The sequence below is a fragment of the Dermacentor albipictus genome, chromosome 1, assembly GCF_038994185.2.
Source record: "Dermacentor albipictus isolate Rhodes 1998 colony chromosome 1, USDA_Dalb.pri_finalv2, whole genome shotgun sequence".
Lineage (NCBI taxonomy): Eukaryota > Metazoa > Arthropoda > Arachnida > Ixodida > Ixodidae > Dermacentor > Dermacentor albipictus.
The window spans coordinates 291,352,333-291,358,144 of NC_091821.1; positions in this window are offsets into that span (position 1 = coordinate 291,352,333).

A 5,812-nucleotide genomic window follows, 5' to 3' on the forward strand; every position below is an offset into this window, starting at 1 on the left:
GCGCCGTCTGCTACAGGAACTTCCTAGGTGGCGCGCGCGGCAGATGGCGCTACCTTGGAAATTATAGAGGGACCTTAAACCCGATGGAACACCGTTGCCCTCTGGTGGCTGTCTCAGAAGTGGCGACAGCGGCTGTAAGCGTGCGGGCGGGGAGTTTTCCAACTGAAGCTAGTCTAATAACGTTGCCCCTGGCAACCCATCGAAGGCGCCCTGTACATCAAGCAGGACGAGGTAGCCGGCCTCGCGACGGTCCACCGCCTGCTCGAGAGTAGCGACAACCTCGGCCAGGGCGTCAGCCGTTGCGCGCAACCGGCGGAAACCGCTCTGCTCGGTAGCGAATGCGTCGAGTGCCACTGCAATCCAGTCCCGATGAAAAACCGGGCGGTAGGAGCTCACGCTGCGTCGCGGTTTGCCACTCTTGAGGAGAGGTACCACGGTTGCTTCTTTCCACTCGGGAGGGACGACGCCGGTGCGCCAGACGCGGTTGTACACCGCCAACACTGATAGGAGGTGCTCGTCGTCGATGTTTCGCAGCGTCTGGTAGGTGATTCCATCCGCGCCGGGCGCAGCACGTCGCCTCCGAGCGTTGAGCACGATGCGAAGCTTGCTCAAGGTGAAGTGCTCCGTGCACAGCGCCTTCACCTGCTGCAGAATTCCATTCGTCGGGAAGCAGCGCAGCGGTGCGAGGAGGGCGGCTTTGTTGTGATCAGGAAGCTCGGGAAGCTCGAAAATTGGGCCATCCGGCGGAAGCAACGGTGGCGGCGAACGCGTCCACGAGCTGCTCTGTGCTCAAGCCCTGTGCGACTGCGATAGACAAAAACGGCACCGAGAGCGGCGCTGCTGCGCCGGCGTTGAGAGCGCCGCATGCGGAGCAAAATTCTATTAGCGGTGGTACCCCTCTCCCATCTCTCGTTCGCGCCGCCTTGATTGCCTCCTGCACTGCGCGTGTTTGGGCACGTTTCGCGCCGCGCGCGGTGTGTGCGCGTGGACATTTCCTTCGGAGGGCGGTGTACAGTCTCTCTCACATTTAGGGGAAAACTCGAAGCGCAGCAGCTCGCGCAGATGCTCGAGGGGCGGGATCTTGAACGGCGTCGTCTGCTACGGCGGCGCACGCTGGCCGCATTGTCGAGAAACGTTCTACTGTCAGGTGCAGGGCGCTGATCACATCGTTACTGCGTGAAAGAAGCCGGTATTTTTTGCTAAGCGTTGCGCGACGCCCACTGATACGCCTCGAATGTAAGTTCATCGCTGCATGGCAGTCATAGACGACGTACTGATTCCATACATTCTTGACGGCCCGTTTCTGGAAGGCGACTATATATTCTAACGCGATAGGACGCCGATCCACACTGCTCGTGCTGTGCAAGAACTGCTAGAAGAGCGCGCAGTCACTCTCTTGGAGCGGCCGCCTCAATCCCCGGGCGCCAACATCATTTAAAATGTCTGGGGCTCGTTGAAAGTATCGCTGGCGCAACATCCCCTCTATCAGTCGCCCGAGGAGAGGCTTCGATCCACCATCGTCAGTGACTGAGACGTGCAGCGAATGAACACATCCCTGATCAAGTCATTCTACACTTCACTGCCTTCCAGGATGAGCGCTGTCATCGCTGCCGCTGGGGACATGACGAGATACTAACTGAAGTTCCGAGCGTGACGTGTCCAATTCCCCACTGGCGGGTAGGGTCTGTCTGGTGTAGCGAAAGATTATCGAGAAAAATCACTTCCAGCTCATTGTCTGAACCTAAAACGTTCATTTAATCGTGTCCGTTTGTTTCATCGTGTTCGACACCCATTGTTGAGTGCTTTGTTTTCCTTTCGAGTCAAACAAAGACTGAGCACGTTGCGCGCACATCTTGGTGCGTTTTGTCGCTGCTCATTACGGTAGCACACACAGTGAAGAAATATACGTGCACACGCTCAGTACTCCGGCCTTTCGAAAGAACAAATGAACCATGTTGTCAAAAGAAGTTTGCGGAACTCCATTATCGCCAATGAAGGATCAGAGTGTGGCGACGCACAACGTTTAGTAAAGAATATCAGCTCAGTTCCCGCAGTACCGATGAAATCTGTGCACTGCCCCTGACAGTACCACGCTTCCCGAAAATGCGGCCAGCGCGCGCCGCCGTAGCAGACGACGCAGATCACGACACTGCCCCTCAAGCGTGTGCGCCTGCTCGAGCTGCTGCCGCCGCACGACTCCATTGCTTGCCGCATCGCGACGCAATACGTTCCGAGTTTTCCCCTTAGTGTGAAACAAACTGCACACGCTATATTTGCCTTTAAGAAGATCGGTACGCTTGACGATTATTTTTGTGGCTGCAATGCGGCGAAACGGCAGCGTCTGCTTAACCATGTAAGGGACGCTGAGCAGGTAATTGGAAACGACATCGTATGTGCCACCGGAAAAATCGTCAGCACATACGATGCGGCACATACATACGGCACCTACGAGCTAAAGTCATTTTTGCAGTTTCTCACATTATGTTTGCTACAAATCCGTGTTGTCTCTGATGGCGAAAACGGACTTCTATCGACACTGTGCGGAAATAAACAAGATATATCGCTGCATAGCACAAGGACGACATGCGCACACAACTTTAACTAGTACGTCCCCTACAATATGGAATAGAGGCAGCAATGCAGACAGCTTGGTCATTTTTTAACAGTACTCAAGAGACGGAAGTTGAAAGTATTATTAATCATTCCTGCTTCAGCAATGCCGGCGCGACCAAGACGCGGGTGTGTATCGTCCAGTAACCCGATCGATCGGTGCGGTGGTGAAGCGGGAATGAACTCCGGTCATGTTCAATGCATCATGCACATATTCAATTTCTCGGCACGCGTGAACTTCGGCCACCGCTAGCGCATACAACAGACGTGGTTTCCATTCTTAGACAGCGCACACACAAACGAAACACGAGAAAGAAGACAGGAAAAGCGCTCGTTTAACTTAAAGTTTTTATATGAATAAAAGGATTATGTACCGAGTAATTATTAATTTCACGTGGGTTAGATATAGAAACCGTCATACACTCAGGAGTGATCAATAAACGAGCTCGCTTCGTTTGCCAGATGTTTACTTCGCTCGGCGCATAATCATGTCTGTCGTCTGCTTCTTTCGTACCATTTTCTTGTGAATCGGCAGAATTTCACTGGTGGCATCAACCCTTTCATGTTTACATTGCTGTCGTGACAGTTAACAACACAATAATAATTTCCGGTCATCCGAAGAGGCGCCGTCGCAAACAAGAGACGTTTCGCGCGCAGCGCGAACTGAACGCGGGCGCGACCGCGAAGGGAAGCGGCCACGGAAACCTACACCTTCTCGCGTGCAGCGCGCGCGAGAAAGCCTTCTCTCGTGCAGCGCGCGCTCAGCCTGGCCTCCTCTGGCTCAGCGCGAGCGAAGGGAACCGGCGGAAGCAAACCCCCGGGGGATTGGAAACCGTGCCGCCAGGGGAGAAACGAGCGCTGGCGTCTCGGGCGAAACTTGGCGTGCGCTCGTCTAGGGACCTTTGGTCGAAGGAGAGCGCCGAGAATGTGCCACGGGCGCGATCTGTTGCGCGTATCGTCGAGCGACACACACAAACTGCTCCAGCTCTGATTTCGCCGCTGCGTGGCATGACAGCGGCACGCCGCATCAAGGCGATTGTAGACAGTCCAATCCTCTTTCCTGTCACTCTTGATGGCTCGATATTCAGCGCGGCGCCGGACAGCTCGAAGGTTAAGTAGCTTGATGTCGGGCACCGGCGTTCCCGTAGGCACATAACAGCATCTCGTGGCGGCGTCGACACAACGTGTCACGTGAATCAGGAAATGCGTGTTCGCAGTAGGGGGCGTTGCACAGAGTTTCCGAAACTGTGTCCAGTCGGTGACATGGTAGGAGCGCCGCGGTCCATGGGCTGCAGCGTGTGGCTCGAGGGAGATCGGGTAATGTTCGGAGCCCTGAGTGTCGGGGCTGCGTCGCCACTCGGAGTGGCAACCCTCGCTCACAAGCGACAAGCCGATGGAGCTCTTCCGCGCGCCCCGGCGCACGAATGTGGGACTGCCGGTGTTGAGAAGTAGGAGGCCCGCAGAGAGGATGGAGTTCAGCAAGTCCCTACCTCGCTGCTCGGTGTGCGGGCACCCCCATGTTGTGTGGTGACTGTTGAAGTCACCCAACACCACACAGTCACCCCCGATGCGAGCGACAAGCGCAACCATGAACGAACTGTCCCACCGACGCACGGGTCGAACATAAACACTGGCGACACAGGTGTCGGCACCCCCAACACGCACAGTCACGGCCACGCACTCGATGCCACTGGTCATGATGTCGGTGACATTTACGTCGGCTTGCGCGAGATATGCGCGAACATACAGAGATGCGCGGGACCGTCCAGGCGAATGCAGCGGGTCACAGCAATGAGTCTTGTTGTAGGTCTGCGACTGGCGTTCGGTGGCACTGTGATAGGCCACAAATCCGGGGAGGTGAATCTCGCCGGGACGCGCGTAAGTTTCTTGTAACGCGAGCACGTCGTATTCGTGTAGTGATAGGTGCTCGGCGAGTTCAGCGTGGCGGCAGCGCATCGAGCGGACATTCCACTGGAGTATGCGTGGCCGACATTTCGGAGAATGCCTATCCATGTTGGGGAAGGGCTTGCTGGGCTGCTAGGGCCGTGACGCACATTTGCCGAGTGGTGTCGTCCATCGCTGCTGTCTCTATGAGGACGCGCAGTGCTGCTGCGAGGGCCGCAATAACTGCATCCTTTGGATCGGAGGTGGCGGAGGTAGTGGGCTGTTGCGTCTGCGCTTGCTCCGCCGGCTGGGCGCCGCGACCGCTGAGCGCGTCTCTGAACGACAACCCAGGTTGTACGACCGCGGAAGGACGGGTGGCTGCTCCATGCTTCCGTCGGATGGCGTCTGATGAGGCGCGAGCTTTAGCGATCGCCTGCATCACGTGAGCGCGGCTGCACAGCCGTCGCCCACCGCACCTACGCGAGGAAGACGGACATTTTGCGAGCCCCCGACAACCGCCAGCTCGGCTATCACTGCGGAGAAGCCGGGCCTGTGTATCGCCGATGCCCATACCGAGAGATGGGACTGCGAGGTTTCGCTGTTAACGCGCCGCGACCACAGATTGGCGAACGACCTCGCGATATCGCCGACTACCTCGCCACCACTCAGTGGAGCCCTTGACGACCATGCCGTTCGCCGTCACCTGGCCACCTTCGTTATCCTCCAACAGTGTTTAAAAGACGTCATTCTGGGCATGTATTTCCTGAACCAACGCGGCGCAATCATCGACTTGAAGTCGAAGTTGATAACGCTGCCGGAAGATCGTGCGATACCGCCGGCGAGCTTTCGTGGTCACCACGCCGTAAGCCTGCGTGAAAATCAAGTCAGCATTCCGTCCCGCTCCAGCATTGTTCTTTCCGTCGGCACCGAAACACCTGCCGACGTAGAAACCGTCAACCAGGGTGACCAACGCCTATTGCTAGACCGCGAAATTTGCATCGGAAGAGGGATCGCCGGACTGCGCCGAGGAAAAACTAAAGTGTTTCTGACAAACTTCAACAAGGAGTTCAAACACATCAACAAGGGCACAACGATCGCGTACATCCAGGAAATTACTGGAAACCAGTAATGCGTTTGTCATCTCTGATTCTGGCGCATCTACTCCGACGACCATAGTTCCCTAACCAGACTTCGACATAAAGCCAAGTCTCCCCATGATGAAGCAGCGACAGCTCAGAAGTCTGCTCCGACGATACAAAGGCTGCTTTTCGACGTCATCGAGGATTCGACAAAACCAGTCGCAAAGCGTAGCATAATC